Genomic DNA, 19970 nt, shown 5'->3' with positions numbered 1-19970 from the left:
GTTGGGAAACAACGCGAAGTGCGATGTTGTCCGTGTTGGTGATGTTAGAATCAGAATGCATGATAGTATTGTGAGGACATTGACTGGAGTGAGGTATGTTCCAGAGTTGAAGAAGAACCCGATTTCCTTGAGTGTCCTGGATTCAGCTAAGTGTCAGTATTCTTCAGAATATGGAGTTCTGAAAATTATTCGAGTTGCCTTGGTGATAATGAAAGGAATCAAGCACAATAGCCTGTATGAGCTTCAAGGTGAGACAGTGACGGAATTCGCTACGGAAACGTCGGATGCATCGGTTCGAGAGTCTGAATTGTGGTATATGTGTTTGGGGCACATTAGCGAGAAAAGCCTGAATGTTCTAAGTGAAAGGAATTTGCTATGTGGTTATATTGCTGATGAACTGAATGTATGCAGGTGTTGTGATTTAGATCAATGGCGGAAAGTGCAGTTCAGTACGACTGTCAGAAAAATCACGGATATTGCAGAATTAATTCACTTAGATGTTTGTAGGTTATCGTGGTTTCCTTCGAGAAAGAGTGTCAGATTTATGCTAACAGTTGTTGATGACTACTCGAGGAAAACGTGGGTGTTTGTGCTTAGGCACAAGTTTGATGATGTTATCAAGATCGGACAGTTGAGAGCTTTGATAAAAAATGAGACTAGTAAAACGATCAAGCATGTGTGGACTAACAGTAGTATGGAGTTTTGCTCGAAACTGTTAAACGAATTTTGCATGAAGGAAGGCATAGTGAGACACCGCACTAGTGCTAGTGAATCACAATATGTTGCAGAGTTGATGAGCAAAACGTTACTAGAGACGGCCGATAAAATGATCTCTAGTGCTGGTATGGCTAGGAGATTCCTGGCGGATGCACTTAATACGATGAGCTACCTGAAGAATAGATCTCCATTGGCTGCGATTGAATGTCAGACTCTCGAAGAAGTGTAGTCAGGTAACGTTGCTGATTATTCTGTTTTTAGAATATTTGGTTGTCCATGTTATGTTCGAGTTAGTGATGGTAAGCTTGATGGAAGGGCAAGAAAGTGCATGTTCTTAGGTTATGCACAAGGTGAGCAGGGCTATAAGTTGTGATGCCTAGAATTAAATTCACCTGTTGTTAGCAAAGAAGTTATATTTGATGAGTCTCTAATACTTTTGGATATGAGTGTTATTGGCAGTGTTTATACGAATCTGAACGGTGTTCAGCTTGAGGTGGAGTTGCAACCAGAAACTCCTAAGGTAGCGAGTACTAACGAAGTAATCGACATAGATGGTGCTTGTAGAGAGCTGGAGCTTGTAGGTACAATAGTTGCTGTAACTGCTGATATTGATAAGGTGCTTATTCAATTTCCTAACAGATATAGATGCAACAATGGTTTTGCTTTATCTGTGGTAGAGGAGGTTATGTAGGAAAATCCTTGTGGAACAGTTAAAGGTGCATGTCGAGTTGGCGTTCTGATGAGGTTCACGGTTATGACAAAGTTCAAGCGAGGCTTGGACTCGGAAGATGTCTGTGGCAGTTGAGCCCTTTAAGGATGTGGAAGAGTAGTAGCGAAATTCGGATTCTATTAAAGCGATTGTAACTTGGCTCAAACGTCGAGCTAAGATAGAGATTGTTAAAATATGTCTCGAGTTTGAGCCCGAAACGAGAATTTGAATATTCCAAATCAGGTATTTTACGAACGTCCGAATATATATTTCCTAAATAACGTCAGAGTCCAAGTTGGATAAAGATTCCATGCAATTCAGAAAAAAGAAAGAAATAAAATATGTTTTGATGGCCATGCACATTATTCTTTGGAGTTGGCCGCGGAAAATAAAAGGGCAATGTCGGACTTTGACTGTGAGTTCTATGGTCAAATATTATCCGAAGGGAAAGTCCAAATCTTGGACTTGTTGACCGAATTACACGCAATTTGCATCTCCCTGTTGAAGTCGACCACCGAATCTTTTGGAAATATATTATATATTCTTGAACTTGGCCGCAAGAAGTCTTGGCGCGCTATTGTTGATGAAGAAGTTCTTGAAGAGCCGCTGGCTTGCGAGTGCTTGGTGTGAGAGGATGTGCAAAGGGAATTCGTGAATTACATCCATGAAGTTAGTGTTGAAGCAGATTAAATTCTTGTGGTAAGAATTTGTGTATAATTCCTTCGTGAGATTGAGAGATTATTTCGTGAGGAATTGTGGGGCTAAATACTGCATGAGTTATTTGGTGTAATTGGGGCTTGAAAAACACTTAGAATATTTGAATGACTCGAGTGTGGTTGTAATCCCCGTTATATCGCTTGATCTATAATGAAATTTCATGCTGCTCTCCCCGTGAACGTAGGTCACTATGACCAAACCACATAAATTTGATGTCTGATTTATTTTTCTTTATTCTATCAATTTTACTGTTCGATTGCTTCGTTTCCGCAACACTTATAGAATACAGAGACACGGTGAATCTTATGTTTCCAGGGTGCTCGAATGCTCATACTGAAAGAGATATAAATAAATATGTTCCCAATTGGAAAAAAAACAAAATGAGCGAAAACTCTATTTCAATCCTTGCCAAGTTGTAATATGACTGACCATTTGAGTCGAAAAAAAATTAACACTATTCTCTAGAACATGCAGTATTAGAAAAAGAATACGACTTCAATGTTGTTGCTTGCCTATGAGGAGTTCAAAGTGTTGCATTCTCTATTTTCTCAGAAGTTAGCCACTGCTCAAGATGCAAAATACTTGTTCAGAGCCATCTAATTTTCTATTAAAACAGAATTGCAGATGATCTTAAAGTATGTCTCCAATAGAATCTTAAGGGAGGACAATTTAAGCATGGTAAGTTCAATCTGACCACAGGATGACCTGGCTGCTCTGTTGAAAATAATAAAAAAGAAAAGGGCAGTGTAAACAAAGACAGACATGTAGGAGAGCAGTGAGCTAAACTCAGACTCCAATGACAAAAACAAACTCAGACTGCAGCAAGATTAATCTGGACAGCAGCAAGATATTTATTCTTCATCACAATAGAACGTAATAGAGTAGCAAGCACGACTCTACCGGATCAATAGGGCTAACGTCAGTCACAGCTGACATTAACTCACATTTCTCTATGAGAAGATGAAGATGAAAACCCAATTGGAGATTCGCCAAAGCAAGGAAGTGATTTCAGTCTAATCATGTGTGAAAATTGGAAAGTCCCGGCCACTTCTTGTGCAGATCGGTGAGGGCGACCCTCGCTAGAGGCCGACGATGGTGGTCCTTGCTTGAGGGTGGCCAGGGGAGCCCTCCCAAATTTGCGAGTCAGCATAGCTGCAATAAAATCTGCAATTTCACTCACCTTGAAGTCACGCCCACGTGGTTGAAGCTAGTCGATGATGGTGGTGAAGAGGAGTGTCGATCTCACTGCTTGTAAAGAAGACATCTTCTCTCAGTTTGTGTCGATTGAGTAAACACGAGCATTAGGTTATGCTGAGCTTGTTTCTCTAAAATGACTATTTTTGTTTTTGTTCCCGGAAACGGAAAAAGAACAGAAAAACAGAAAAATAAATCGGTTACCAAACAGGCCCTAGGTTTTTGTGTCCACCGCAGATGCACAAGAAAGCTGATGCTTTCGCCAACTTGAAAATCACAACTCGAACTCTAAAGGAATTTCTTGTTTCCACATGGATCTTTACTTCGGTCGAAGACTGATACCAGGGCAATCATTCATTAAGAGGGTTGTATGTCTGCGAAGATGAGCTTAAACCCTCCTTCCCAACTCCTCATGTATTTTAAATTGAGGCCGAAGCATTGTGGGTTATATAAACGTCCGGTCCTTTAAGATGACCTCACATATTACTGGAGTTGACATAATGTGGAACACTACAACTCTCGTTTCTCCTCATTTTTTTGGTAATTGCGGAAGAAGAAACCTTTGCTGTATTCTTTTTTCGATGTTTACAGAATTGATTTACAATCAGTGCAGCTCAGTCTCTAAGTTTTTTCTTCATGATTTGGCAGGAAATTTTTTTAGTAGGGTTTATTTTGAGAGAGAAATTAGCACCGTACCACTTCCTCGTCGTCACCGTGTTCTTTGCAGGTAAGATTATGCAAATCACAGCTGTTTAAAGTGTCTCGCAGTTATTGTAACTCCATATACTCTTGCAAATCTGTTTTCTCCCTTTTTCGTGACTATTGTTTTTTTTTTCATATAAATCAGCTGGAGTGGGGCTAGCAGAAGGAAAAAGAACTCTCAACCCTAACTGATGTTTAGACAGATACTTCGTGAATGGTGTTACTTGTTTGAGTAAACATTAGTGAATTTTCAGAATAGAATGTTCAAATCTTTTTTTCTGTTTTGTTCCCTGTATCCTTCATTCTCAATTGTAATACTCTGTATTTGTAACATGAGTTCTTAATCCTTATGAGCCAAGGTTGATCGCTCCTCTTGTGCCACACAATCTTTATAAGTTTCAGCGTGTTTGCGTGGCAAATAATACATCTCTACTAATGCTATCGATGTCACATGCGGCATTCTTTTTTCTCGTCTCTATCAGTTATATGGACTAGCGGTAGTATTAACCCTTATTTCTGTTTAGCTTGACGATGATCATCAATGGATGATGTTTTATGAGAACATGCATAGTCATGTGTTATCGTGTTTGTGCAAGTCAGTCGTGCCATCTTCTATTCTTACTTATTATTTGATACAATTTGTGTTTTTGGGCAAACAAACAAGTTAAAACGTGTCAAGTCGTGTTAGTTTTGAGCTAGTCATATTTGTGTTGTGTTGAGTAGGGTTCTCGGATGAACAATTGCTTCTTTTAGTCTAAGAAATCAGGGTTTCCATTCTTTTACTACTCATACAACAACCTAAGTCCACATGCGTGAAATATCTTTGACCTTGATTAATTACACAGGCCATGTTCCCACCCTGCCTAAGATTTCAAGTGAACTATTGTTTACCAGAATTAATGAATAATCTCACTATTTTCACATATCTGGTATATTGTCTAACTCACAGCTGCAGTTTGATTTCACAGAATGCTTTATTTCGATATCAATGAATAAGTCTGTATATTTGTTCATCAAGTGCGAACATGACTTGGTCGACAATCCAGCTGAGGATGACGATTAGCACAAGTAAAGATTGTCAATATATTTTGATATTCAGACTTAAAGCGAACAAAAGGTAAAAACTACAGGTTCATGCGGAATGGTATGCGCGACACTAAGAACAAAAAACACATTTACTTTACCTTCATAATATGATGGCATTTAAGTTGTAAATGGCAACAGATAGACAAAAAATTTGTTGCTCATCTCATATTTGTGAAGGTTTGCATGAGTACATATTTCACTTCTAAGTAATGGACAATGATCTTATTTCGAAGGGATGAATTTCCATGGCAAGTCTTTCTCAAGACATGAGTTAAGTTTCACCAACCAATACCATCTTGGGGGATACAAGGAACATGATCAGAACTGAACATGAAGAATGCAAGATCAAGTAAATCATTACCACGAAGACGCAATCACAGTAAACTTGGAAAATACAACACTATTTTAAGCAGGTAGAACCAAAGCTGCCGGCTTAGACTTGGGCAAGATGATACCGACTCTATCCTGAATCCTCGATTGCCTTGGGCACATCCGCAATCTTCTTGGCGAAATCACCAAAACATTCATCGACTGTCTTAAAAGGCATGTCGGGATACAGAGAGGTTACTTCAACATCAGTCGGCTTGTCCAAAGAGTAATTGACTTGGCATCCCTTTATGAATATGTCATGGGTTAGTGCGGCGACGACACTTCACGGGATCACCATTTCTACGAAAAGACGGTTCAAGGTTTTCATGAGTTCGAGAAAATCAAACTATACAAAGTTAATGCTAAAGGGATAGATTATTTAATGCACCTTGGGCAGCAGAAAGAAGGTCATCTTCAGTTACGGTAACTCTGGGGAGCTTGAGCCCTATTTTTTCCTCCCACAAAGACACAAGCTCATTGATGCTCAGGACATTTGTGGAAGGTCGAAAATGTACCGTCTTATTCAGGGTTTGATCGTTGTCGAGACATTTCATAGTGAACTTCCCTATATCGCTGCCCGCCACGAAAAAAGCTGTGCCAGCAGAGAGGCAGAACATCAAGAGCAAGTCTCATCGAGATCGATCATCCCAAATCGTATCTAACTCGAAAAATTAGACAAACCATGAGAACTTTCAATTTTTAATAACAACTTTACTGAATCTAACTTGACATAGAGCATGTATACGTATCTAATACAGATTGCCCATAAACTATTCTTGAAGGGTAACAGATATGAATCCAAAAGGACCTTTTGATTCACGTGCTAGATGCTTAACTACGTTCCCCATACCCGACATAACTCTTGCAGTGTTGAATATCTTGAATAAAAGATTTATTATTAATTTTCTCAAACCAAGTCCAACCAAACAGTTCCACTTTACAATTGATGATCAAGATAGGTTCTACTGAAGTTTCTATCTACTTCTCAAACCAAGTCCAACCAAACAGCTTGGTTTCAAATAAGAATATTAAGTGAGCAAGTTTCTATTAAAAAAAAAAAACATAACTGCTAAACAATATAAGTGCAATTTCCACTTTAAAATTGATAATCGAGATCAAACAACTTGTCTTTATTTAAGAACATTTAGTGAGCAAGTCTTTATTAAAAAACCAAAACTGGCAATCATTAAAATAGTAATTTCACCATACGAGATTAATGCGTATCTAACCTGCATGTGTGATCTCACCATCAAATGGTCGAGAACTTATTGTTTGGCGTGACATGAGATCACGTCCCTCGTTCTTTAATCGTTTTTTAACCTTTCTTACATTCGAAAGTTGCCTCGACGTGATATAAAGAATTTAAGGTTGATCATTGACTTTCAAGGTAGCTCTCTTTGACGACATGCATGAATGCATCTTCAACTTGTGAAAAGAGGCTGAATAGTTCGATTGTTCAGCACTTGTTTATTCACTCAACAAGACAGCCAGCAAGGCCAGCGGGCTCAAAGGATTTGACTCCAAATCAAACCCCCAAATTTTCCCTACCGACAAAACAGTATCATGCTATTCACTATACTTATACAAGATTGTATTACCAATTAAAGCCACTGATATTTTGCTTATCGATTCTTCAATCTCGTTGTCGAATTACCTATCAAATATTTCGCATGCATGTTATTAACGGTTTCAAGTGCGACATAAACATGATCATATGATATATTTGAGTACGTCACCCTATTATGTAAATCTCACATATAACGTAATATTTTCAAGCGACAAGAGCGCGTACCTTTGACGGTGCCGTCACCGTAGATGTGGAAGTGGTCCAATGGCGGGAGAACATCGGCGGGATGGGTGTTGTCGTGGTAAGGCCAGGCTGCGATCGAGTTGCAACAGATGTAGGTGTAGGGCACACTCGAACCTTCGATCAACCTCCTCACTTTCCTCTTCTTCTCGAACATGGCTAACCCTGGTTCCATTGGGTCTGCTCGGTCTATGTCGTGCCCAAATTCAGATGGCACAAACCTCTGCTCAATAATAACTCACTCATCAAAACTCATTACTAAATAATTTTCTAGATTATATTGATGTTTCAACAATTGAATAGTGATTTGATTATTTTCTGATTTCAATCATTATTCTTATTATGTGAGAAATAGTATGTGAAAACGTTACTAAAAGTATCACGAAAGTCACAAAAGTAAGTGGATTCTAAGGGTCTGCATAGCAACGTTTCTGTTCCCAGAAACAATTTTTGATCAGAAATAGTTTTTTCTACTTCTATTTCTTGGAACAGTTTCTTAACAAAAAATAGCATTTAGGGCCCGTTTGGTAACGTGCCAAATAGTGAAAATTTCTGTTCTTTTGTTCCCAGAAATAGTTTGGGAACATAAATGCGTTTGGTAAACTTTTTGTTCCCGGGCACATTTTTACAAATATTTGTGCCGAGAAACAGTTTTGGAAGAGAAACAAGAAGTAAAAAAAAGTTGCTTCTTGTTTCTCGGCACAATTTGGAGAATCAGTTTTTTTTTCTTCTTTTTCTTTTTTTTTCTTCTTTTTGTGTTGCTCTTCTTGGGTTGTGGCCGGTCGCTGGCGATCGGCGGCGGCCGGCGACCGGCCACAGCCCAGGGCCGGCGAGGGCGTCACGGCCCTCGCCGGCCGCCGGCGGAGGCGAGGGTCCCCCCTGCCGGCGAGGGCGAGGGCTGGACCCTCGCCGCCTGGGCGAGGCGGCTCGCCGTCGGTCATGGCGAGGTCGGCCTCGCCCGGATCCGGCGAGGCCGAGCCTCGCCGTGGTCGCGACGGCCTCGCCGACGGCGAGGCTCGGCCTCGCCGATCCGGGCGAGGCCGACCTCGCCATGACCGACGGCGAGCCGCCTCGCCCGGCGGCGAGGGTCCAGCCCCTCGCCCTCGCCGGCAGGGGGGACCCTCGCCTCTGCCGGCGGCCGACGAGGGCCGTGATGCCCTCGCCAGCCTTGGGCTGTGGCCGGTCGCCGGCGACCAGCCATGGCCTGGGTAGAAAGAAAAAAAAAATTAAACAATTCAAAATATTATTAAAATATTATTAATAAAAAAAAATTTGTGTGTAGTTACTAAACGCATTTTCTGTTCTTTTCTATTCCAGGAATAAAAATTTTGGACAGTTTACCAAACGCCTTCAAATGCATAGAAATTGTTTCCGGGCACAGAATAAAAAAAAATCATTTATGTTCAAAAATAGTTCCCGAGCACAGAATGGTTGTCATGCACACCCTTAGTAACTGCACAAAATTTCTATTCCTGGAATAGAAAAAGAATAGAAACGCGTTTAGGGCGTGAATGATCCATTTCTATTCCATGGACGAGTTTCTCCGTTCTGGGCTATCGGCGGAGGACGGCGAGTGGCGGTGGGGGGCGGAGGACGGTGGTCGGCGGCAGCGGCAGAGGATGGCGGCCGGCGGTGGGAGGTAGTGGAGCACGGCGGTCGGCGACAGAGCACGGTGGCGTCGGGCGGCGGTGACGGCAGCGGGGGGCGGCGGCGAGAGGTGGCTGGCGGCGGAGGGTGGCCATCGTCGGTCGATGGAGCACGACGACCGGTGGCTAAGGATGGCGGCCGATGGTGGGTGACCGCTGGCGTCGGGTGGCCAGGGGCGGGAGGTGGCCGGCGGCCGAGGACAACCAGCACCGGGTGGTGCCCGACGTCGGGCGGTGGAGCACAATGGCCGGCGGCAGAGGATGGCGGCCGGTGGTGGATGGCCGGCGGCGGCAGAGGACGGCGACCGGTGGTGGGTGATCGCCGGCATCGGGTGGTTAGCGGGGGGAGGCGGCCAGCGCTGGGTGGCGGCCGGCGTTGGGCGATGGAGCACGACAGCCAGCGGTGGAGGACGGTGGCCGGTGGCTGGTGGCGACAAGCGTCGAGCGGCGGAGAACAGTGGTCGACGACAAGAGGCGGCCAACGGGCGGGAGGAGGCCGGCGGACGTTGGCCAGCGGGCGGCGGCAGAAGGCGGGCGGTAGGTGACGGCGAAGGACGGCGAGAGGCGGCGGTGGGCTGGTTGCGGCCGATGGATTGTTTCTTGTTTTTGGAGGTTTCTAGAAAAAAAATCATTTCTTTTTTCTTGTTTCAGAAACAAATAGCAGATTTTTTTTGCTTCTTGTTTTTGTTCCAAATCTATTTCAGGAACACTTTTTTGTTCCAGAAACAAAAAAATAGATTTTTTTTACTAAACGGATTTCTGTTCCTGGGAACAAAAGAACAGAAAAACAAAGAAACAAAAACGTTACTAAATAGACCCTAAGCTTCTAGATTTGGCCAAAAAAGTATTAAAACTTATATATGTGCTGTATAGCCCGTGTAAAGCATTAACTACACAAGCCATGTGATCTTCTCATGCGTACAAAACAACAAGCAAAGCTAACAAAGTTCAATTATGGAAAGATCTATTGCACACACAATAGTGCAAAATCTTCAATATTCTTTCATTTTTCTTCGTAAGCAAAGAGATTGTGCTAAGTGTGACTTATCATCTTAATCAATAATTGTGCTCATTTCCTGACACTTACCAACTCGATCAATCACGGTGTATCATGAACGTCGAAAAATACATCTCAATCGCCCATCTATTACCGACTTGATTATAAGTTAGTTCATGATGATTTATGAAATATGATGTTTTATTAAAATGAAAGGCTTTTTCAGCAGTTGCACTTAGATCATATATGCATCCTTCTTACCAATCCCTAACTCTAAATCGACAAGAAATAAAAATTCTAGTGCACCGAATTGAAATCGGAAGCTTTAAAACTTGTTACGAAAGTGTGACGAGTAGTAAAACTTTCAAATTGAAATTAAGTCCTAAATGATTTCACCTGTTAGAGTAATTAAATATTAAATCACGCATTTATCTAATAGCTTAAGCTTTTAGAATAGTTGGTTATGGTCCCACAAAATCTCACATGGTATCAGAGCTGGAGGTCATGAGTTCAAATCTTTCTAGGCCCCATTTGCCTCCTTAATTAAATATATCCACGCTTAGTACTAGGCAAAAAGATCAAATTAAGCGTGAGGAGGAGTGTTAGAGTAATTAAATATTAAACCACGCCTTCATCAAATAGCTTAAGCTTTTAGAACAGTTGGCTGTGGTCCTACAAATCTCACATCAACGATTTGACAAGTTTTAGAATTTCATTGCATTATTGGAAATTTTAGAATTGATTGCACTTTTGCAATAACTTTTAAGATTTTTGGTGTGATCATCGCATAAAAACAAAATAAGTAACAAGGAAAACACCTTAATAGTGCCGACTGATTTAATGGCCTCAACAAGGACAACCTGCTCTAAAATGCTTTCCCCACCAACCGCTGATATCACAATCTCAACCTTGTGTTCCTTCAATATCTTCTCCATCGTCGCTTTGTCATTTGATGATCCCTGAAAAAGAAACCCATTATTACAAAAACCATAAACAACAGAAAAACTCACAAAAAACTTATGTCTGAAGCAAAAATTTACTTGAAGTATGATGGCTCCCTTCTCTTGTAGAGACATGATAGCATTGGCTTTCGCCTTGCAGGAGCTCACACGACCACCTCGGACTAGAAGGTACGTGGGTCGACCGAATGCCAGGCTTGCCTCCGCCACGAACCGCCCAATGAACCAGGTCGAGCCGATGATCAAGGTTCGGCCACTCTCCTCGACTCTTGGAATTGCGCTCCCCATGATTCTCTCTCTCTCTCTCTCTCTCTCTCTCTCTCTCTCTCTCTCTCTCTCTCTGAGTATATGAAGGAAGTAGGGGTGAGCGGTTCTAGATTCCTTACAAGTTTCACCTGGAACCTACCCTCGGGTATAGGTTCCTCGTTTTTTAGAACCTGAAACCTATCCATCGGAATCTGGAACCTAGAACCTACCTTGTCACAGGTTTCAGGATAGGTTCCAAGGTTTAACAGGTTCTTTTTTTAATTTCATTTTTAGTTAAACAAAATAAAAATGAATGCAATAATATTGAACAAGCTTGTTATTTACCAAAGAGATTACAAAAGACTAGTTTTCTTGGCATTACGATTCAAATAAATACAATTAAAATGAGAAGTCATTGCGTGAATCGATACTAGGGGTGAGCGATTTTATGTTCCGTACAGTCCACTTAGAAGTTATCCATGAGAATATGTTCATCATTTTTTCAAACCCAGAACCTACCCTATCACAGGTTCTAGGGTCTACCTAAATTCCACCAGTATTATTAAATGAACAATTGCAGTGAATCATCACCTTTAATGACCACTACTTGCTGCTATTATCCACTGACCATAACTTATATTTAGACACAAGAAGAATATGAAACATTAACAAATCATAAAATGAAAGCTCAGACTAGTGATTCTAGATTATACACTCATCATCCAACGCCAAGAAACACCGCAGGATCACATGAAGACGTAGACCAAGAAAAAACACAACAAATTTGTTTAAGTTTCAGGTTCCAGGTTCCACTACTTAAGACCTGGAACTTACCCGTCGAAATAGATTCCTCAATTTTTTAAATCTGGAACCTACTTTACATACCTTGGAAACTGAAACTTATAGGTTCTTACCGGTCAAGTTCTCAGGTTCCAGGTTCTACCCTGAAACCATGCTCACCCCTAGAAGGAAGTACACACAAGAGTTTATCACACCAAAAAATGGCCAAGAGATGTTCCATTTAAAAGGAGGTATGAGCCACACTACCCTCCAATGCGCAATTTGATAAATGTGAGCTTTACTTCATTTTGATATTTCTAAAAATAGCCTTCGAAGTTATATACCTATTTGTCAACGTGATACTAGAGTCAATCGTAACACCAAAATTGCATGTTCTTCACGTATGATCGGTAGGCTTCCACCGACACGTCTGGTTTCACGTCCGCTCGACCGGTAGATATGAGGAGGGTTGATCTATATTTTGCTTAGATGATGATACTATTGAGACTTGGCTTTATTTTATAGCTTTAAACAACACATTTTCGCGATCAGCTAAACTATGATTGAATAAAGCGATTTTGAACAATTGGAAGATTCTCTTTTCACGAGTATGACGTAAAACCGATAGGACCGTATGACGTTAGGGATTTGAACTCCTCCCAAACGCTGCAAATGGCAGCGAATTTGATTATTATATTATTGTGAGTTCTCTTTTTCCCGTTGATCTCACGATAAGTTTGAGTCATTACCACATACAAATCCTTAGTTTTTCTTTATTTTCTTTTGCTGAAATAAGTATCGGAAGTCTTCAAACTTGTCATGAAAAGTGCAATCGAGTCCTAAAACTTTTAAAAAATCGATTCAATTCCTAAAACTTTTCAAATCGATGCAGTCAAGTCACTCCGTTAGCTTCGTCCAATGTGACTAACGGAAAAGGCTAATGTCATTGACAAAGGTGCTGACGTGATTGTCATGTTAGTTGTTTTAGAAAAAAAAATAAAGACATTAAAAGGAAAAAGGAAATAAACAATAAAAAAGGAAAACCAAGATGTTGTTTTGGACGTATCCGGCAAGTTGGCGGTGTCAACGATGACGAGAACAAATGGACGGCGATGACGAAGCAAGCTCGGCCATAACACCTCCAACTTTCAGGGTTCTTCAAGCTTGTGGTCATGGCCGCCCGACCTTGGTTGAACTCGCGGCTATGGCTGCTCGACCTTAAAGAAGCCTGGAAGCTGGAGGAGCCATGGCAGAGCTCGACGGACCTAGTCTATCTTCTGAACTTTGTTGGAATAAAATTCATGGATTATGCCATGAAAGGCACCATTTGACCATAATGCACATAACCTGTTTAATTGAATTCCAGTGTGAAATGTTGGGTTTGATCGAGCTACTATAGAGTGAATTCGATGAAATCTTTGTTGGATTAACGGATGTTGTAGGAGTAGGAGTACAGATACTATAAAATTAGTTTCCAGTAAATCAACTCATCTCATTGGAGTTTTCTCGCTTTTAATTTCTTTTGTTGTGCACACGATGCTTGTCGATCGGAGGTGGCGTTCTCTCTTTGGAAGCCTTCGCAAACATAGAGTTAAGCTCGAAGCAACACAATGATAAGGATTCGAATTCTCTGTTTTCGATAGTTTTCTGGTGGTTTTAGTTGGGTTTCGGCAAAATCAGCTCTATGTGCGTACTCGGCCATGGCTACGAGCGCTGTCATTGCCGTCCACTTGGTCCCATCACCGCCGCTATCGCCACCAACTTGCCGAGAGATCTACTGCCGTCCGAAACATCTAGGGTTTGCTTCCTTTCTTTTTTTGTTTATTTCCTTTCAATATATCTTTCAATTTATTTTAATTTTTTTAAAATGGCTAACGTGGCAACCACGTCAGTATCTCTCTCTTTTTTGAAAACAATAAAAAAAATCACATCAGCTTTTTCCGTTAACCAAATTGAATGGAGCTAATAGAGGAAGTTGATTATACAAATTTGATAAGTTTTAGGACTTGATTGCACTGTTTGAAAGTCTTAGGACTCGATTGCACTTTTGCGACAAGTTTTAGGATTTCTAATACACTTATCTTTTGTTTTCTTTTATCAAGCAAAGTAGTTTGAAGACATTTATTCGTGAATTTCCCTTGTCTTTAGTCAATTCTCTAATGAAAGGTGTTGGGTTTGAGATAGCAGAACCGTACCTTTTGCATTCCATGATCACCGATTGCTTCACTTTGTTGACACCTGAATTTGGCTATTCCATTTAGTCAATTACCACACAAGAAAATCAGGGGTCAATCATGAACCCTAAATAAAATATCGTTAACATGATTTACATGACGCTGATTTAATTTGTTTGTTGTCCGACTGGTGTTTGGAGCAGATACTTGAGCATTTGGCAGATCTCAAGTCTCCTTGGAACTGCCCCCATGGGAGGCCGACCATGCGTCATTGGGTCGACTTGACGGCAATATGCAAAAAAAGACTTTGCTTAGTAGGGTTACTTTGAGAGAGAAACTAGCACCGTACCACTTCCTCGTCGTCACCATGTTCTTTGCAGGTAAGGGAACGCTAGATCAACTGGGTCATGGCAAATGGTATCAAAGCAAGTCAATCCAAGGTGTAATGGACCTTCGTTCCGGCACAACGTCCGTCCAGGTTGAGGACCAACAAGGCGAGAAGGCCGTGGAGGAACGAAGTAGGAGAACCACCAAGCAACAAGTCATCAAGGCAAAGAAGAACTGCGGGAGTTCGAGGGACATGTTGCATGAGATGGAAGCTTGTATGGCGAAGATGGAGATTGCCATGGGTAATGTCTAGGGTATGGTAAAAAAGAAATGTCCGCACGCATCGAAGGGCTCGACACCGAAAAGGGGCAGCTCCATGCAGAGGTGCAAGGTCTTAAATTCGACATGGGTGAGCTCCTAGAAGAGATGTTGGGCATTTTGACCACGACGGCCGATGAACTCTGGCAGTAGGACAATGCCTTTGATGGCTATGCGCGTGGAGATGATCAAGCTCAAGGTAAAGCTTGCCAAGGTGAAAGTCGCACATGTGAACCAGGGGGCAGGGGGGGTGATCACTGTGCAACTTGATCCTCGAGTAGACACTCCTAAGACGAAAGAGTTCAAGGACTCAAGGGTGGCTAAAGACGTGAGTAATTTCATGCGGTACATGGAGCAATACTTCCGAGCAACAGGAGCGATGAAAGTAGCAGCGAACCCATCACAACTTGGGAGACGTTCATCGAGGAGTTTCAACGACAGTATTACCCCAACTATGTGAAGAAAGAAACCTGGGATGAACTCCGTCACCTAGAGCAAAGAGGTGGAGTCCAAGAGTATGTGAAGAAGTTCTTGAAGTTGCTGCTGCAAATCCCCCATGAACGATGCAGAGACTTATTATCAATTCATGGGTGATCTCAAGCCATGGTAAAGCAGGAGCTAAAGCGGCATAACGCGAGGGACCTCTCAACAGCCCTGTCCATGGCTGAGACCCTCATGGAGTATAGGGGAACTTTGAAGATAAGTCGGACTCCTGACCGAAACTAAAGGCACTGGTGGGGGAGATCGTAGCAAGTTACACCGCCCAAGTGAAAACAAATCGCTCGTGGCCCCACTGAAGGCAAAGCCGGAGTTGAGCAATGGAGGCCAAAAGAAGGGACGCTTTTTTTTCAAGTGCTTTCGATGTGATGGGGCGCACATGGCTCATGATTACCCAACACGAGGAAAGCTTGCGACACTTGTCAAGGCTCACAAGGAAGAGAAAGAAGAGACACGGCTAGGCTCGCTGTAGATCCCGAGTTCTATCAAATCAAAGAAAGGGAATAAGCCCAAGGGACTCCTGTTCGCGGATGTGACGATCAGGGGAACCACGATAAGTGCCCTCGTGGATACCGGTGTGTCCGATTTCTTCATCTCAGAAGAAGCCGCAAAGAAACTCAACCTTCTGGAAAGGAGCAGGGTTGCTCAAAATAGTGAATTCCCAGGAGGTCTCGACGTGCAACATGGCTAAGGATGTGGAAGTTCACATCGAGTAATGGAGGAGCAAGGAGACTCTCGAGGAAATTCCACTCGATGACTATGACCTTGTTATTGGTTTGGGTTTCCTTGATAGAATATATGCTTTCATTGTCCCATTCATCGACTGCATTTGCATCTTGGACACACGTGGTCAATGTGTGGTCTCGTTTAAGTAAGATTCGAGTTGTGACTGATGGAGGCTTTCGACGGCACAAGTCTCCAAGGGAGTAAAGAAAGGGGAGGTAGCCTTCTTGCCCTCTCTAAAGAACGAGGATCTTAAGGAGACAAAGAAATGGTTCCAATGAAGGTAGCCCAAGTCCTCAACTCGTTCAAGGACGCAATATCTCCCAAACTACCAAAGAAGCTACCGCCTAAGAGAGAGGTGGAACATCGGATCGAGCAAGTGCATGATGCTCGACCACCTGCCATGGCATCCTACTGCACAGCGCCCCTTGAATTGAAGGAATTGCAAAGACAACTCAAGGAGTTGCTTGACGATGGTTACATCCAACCATCAAAGGATCTGTTTGGTGTTTCGGTCCTGTTCCAAAAGAAGCACGACGTTTCACTCTGTATGTGTATCGATTACCGGGCGTTGAATAAATTGACGATTATGAACAAGTATATCCCACTCATTGCTGATTTGTTCGACCAGCTTGGTGGAGCACAATGATTCACGAAGTTAGACTTACAATCGAGTTACTACTAGGTTAGGATTGCCAAAGGAGATGAGCCAAAGACCGCATGTGTAACACGATACGGCTCATACAAGTTTCCCGTCATGCCTTTTGGCCTGAACAATGCTCCGGCCACATTTTGCATCCTAATGAATAAGGTACTCGACCGATTGCTTGATATATTTGCTATGATTTACCTAGATGATATTGTGGTATATAGTTGGACGTTCGATGAGCATATCGAGCATCTTAGACAGGTCTTCCAAGTCATACGGGAGAATGACCTGTATGTGAATAAAGAGAAATGTGCCTTTGCACAAAGGAAAGTGCCATTCTTGGGGCATATCGTTGGGGGTGGACGAGTGCACATGGACTCGGTCAAGATCTAGGCCATCGTGGATTGGGAATCGCTGACGAGGGTAATGGAGCTGAGATTGTTCCTCGGTCTCACCAATTATTATCGACGGTTCATCCGGAACTATTCAAGCATCACCGTGCCACTCACGGACATGCTAAAGAAGGAGAAGCCATGTGAGTGGGCGGATCGATGTTAGAAGAGGTTTGATCGGCTGAAGCAGGCGATGACAAAGGAATTGGTGCTCGTGCTGCTTGATCACACCAAACCCTATGAGGTAGAAATTGATGCCTCAAATTATGCTATTGGCGGTGTTCTTATGAAAGAAACACACTTGATGGCATTTGAATCAAGGAAGCTGAATGAGACTGAGCAGTGATACACGGTCCAGGAGAAGGAAATAACTGTGGTGGTACATTATCTTCGTACGTGGAGGCACTATCTCTTAGGATCACGGTTCGTCGTAAGGACGAACAACATGGCCACGAGCTACTTCTAGACGTAAAAGAAGCTAAGTTAAAAGCAATCTCGTTGGCAAGACTTCCTTGCGAATTTGAGCTAGAGTATAAGCCTCGGAGGGCGAACTCCGTGGCCGACGCACTTAATCGATAGATGGAGCTGGTGTCTATCAAACAACCAAAGTGCCCATGGACCGAGAGTATCAAAGAGGAGCTAAATCACAACCCAACCACTAAGGCTCTCATGGATTATACTCGATTGGGCAAGACTTGGCATTTTTGGTGTAAGGGTGACTTACTCTACACCAAGGGATGATGGTTGCATACCCCTCTCTATGGGAAGCTAAGAAAGGAAGAGCTACGCAAGTGTCGCGATTCTAAGTGGGTGGGCCATCCGGCGATCCACCACACTTTGGTGCTTGTGGAGGATTGGTATTTCTGGCCGCACCTGCGTGACGACGTGGAAGCTTATGTGTGCCAACAAGACAAGCTAGAACAATGGTCGCCGGCAGGGCTTCTTGAGCCACTTCCTATCCTGGAGTGTCCATGGGAGAGTGTCTCCATGGACGTCATTGTGAACTTGCCAAAATCCAAAGGGTTTGTGGTGGATCAATTCTTTAAGTATGCGACGTTTGTGCTAGCTACAAAGGATAACCCAACCGAGGAGGCGGCCAAACTATTTATGAAGTACGTCGTCAAGTATTGAGGCGTACCACAAATGATTGTGAGCGATCGCGATCCTCGATTCACTAGGTGATTTTGGATCGAACTCTTCAAGCTGCTGGGGTCGGATCTCAACTTTTCCACGAGCCTGCATCCCCAAATCGACGGTTAGACGGAAGGTTAAATGCACTCTTGGAGTTGTACCTCCGATACTGTGTGAACAAAACGCAAGCGAATTAGGCAAAGCAGATCGATGTAGTCCAATTATCCTGTAACATGTAGAGGAGCGAGTTCACTGGCCAAAGTCCTTTCGAGATCGTGCCGGGGCAATAACCCCTCACTTCGAGTACGGTTGTCACGAGCTATCGGGGGAATAGCCCATCTACTTACAAGGTCACCAAGGAGTGGCATGAGCAAGCGGACTTGGCGCGGACTTAGCACGGACTTGTTTATACAAGACCTCAAAACACCTGAAGAAATGAGTTGATAAGAAGTGACAACACGCGGAATAGCAAGTCGAGGACATGGTTCTGGCAAAGCTACACTTGGTTCTTCGATATCAGGTCGTGTACAAAGGGTTGATTCATTGCAATGAAGAGCCATTCCAAGTGTTGTAGCGAGTTGGGAGGTGGTATACAAGTTGGAACTCCCGCCAAAACTGAAAGCACATCCGGTGTTCCATGTGAGTATACTTAAACCTTTTTTCATGTAGACGAAGAAGACCCGAATCGACGAGAGTTGCAATAAACACCTCTTGGGGGTGTAAACCTCATATTATCGAGACGTCAACTTGATAATGGTGGATCAAGTCATACATAAATGGTATTTTGCACCCAGGTGTGAGTATTTTATCCGATGAAAAGGTCCTCCAGAGAGCGAAGCTATTTGGGAACCCGCATAAGCTCTTAGCAATTTCAGAAGCAAATTGATGCATTCTATGCCAAAGATACAACGACAGCGTCACCATATTAGGTGGGGGAGAATGTCATGGTCCAAAGGTTTTCTGCACGAAGGATCGTGAATCACAAGGTGAACCTCAAAGCTTCTAAGTCTCAGGGTTTTCTTATGTATTCTAGAATTATCTTAGGGGCTGGCGATATGGTAAATGTACTCTTCCTGTAATAAAAGCAATTAGTTGGTAGATGGGAAGAAGGAATCTCCACCATTAGATTGAGGAGAGATCTACGGTTGTAATATGAGGAGTACATGTATATACAGGGGTCTCATCTCCCTCATTTGGATCATCTCACAAATAATACAAAATCCAGAACTTCCCTCTCTAGATTTTCTCTCTCCACAATCCTTGTGAGTGTGAGCAAGTAAGGCTAACTTGAAAAAAAATTATTAAGGCCACACGGGTAAGGGAACGCTAAATCAACTAACTTGTGACATTCACATGCGTGAAATATCTTTGACCTTGATCAATTACACAGGCTACGTTCCTGCCCTGCCTAAGATTTCAAGTGAACTATTGTTTACCAGAATTACGAATAATCTCACTAGTTTCACACATATAGTATATGGTCCAACTCACAGCTGTAGTTTGATTTCACAAAATGGTTTATTTCGATTTCAATGAGTAAGTCTGTATATCTTTTCATCACGTACGAACATGAATTGGTCGATAATCCAACTGAGGATGATGATTAGAATAAGTGAAGATTGTCAAGATCTTTTGAAATTTAGACCTAAAGCGAAGAAAAGGTAAAACTACACATTCATTCGGAATGGTATGCACGACACTAAGAACAAAAAACACTTTTACTTTACCTTCATAATATGATGGCATTCAAGTTGTAAATGGCAACAGATTGACAAAAAAATTGTTGCTCAACTTATATTTCGGAAGGTATGCATGAGTACATATACCAC

At 42.5% G+C, this 19970-nt stretch overlaps 1 pseudogene; it reads right to left on the bottom strand.

The window, feature by feature from the left end:
* Nucleotides 1-5325: 5325 nt before the first annotated feature.
* LOC115694491 (leucoanthocyanidin reductase-like) lies at nt 5326-11191 on the bottom strand (annotated as a pseudogene).
* Between the last annotated feature and the right edge of the window lie 8779 nt (nt 11192-19970).

This window comes from Syzygium oleosum, unplaced genomic scaffold (assembly GCF_021117445.2).
Source record: "Syzygium oleosum isolate NSW1041296 unplaced genomic scaffold, Sole_v2.1 Sole_v2.09, whole genome shotgun sequence".
NCBI classification, from domain to species: domain Eukaryota; kingdom Viridiplantae; phylum Streptophyta; class Magnoliopsida; order Myrtales; family Myrtaceae; genus Syzygium; species Syzygium oleosum.
The sequence above is the reverse complement of the archived record's forward strand: the minus strand, read 5'-3'. Positions and strand labels throughout refer to the sequence as shown.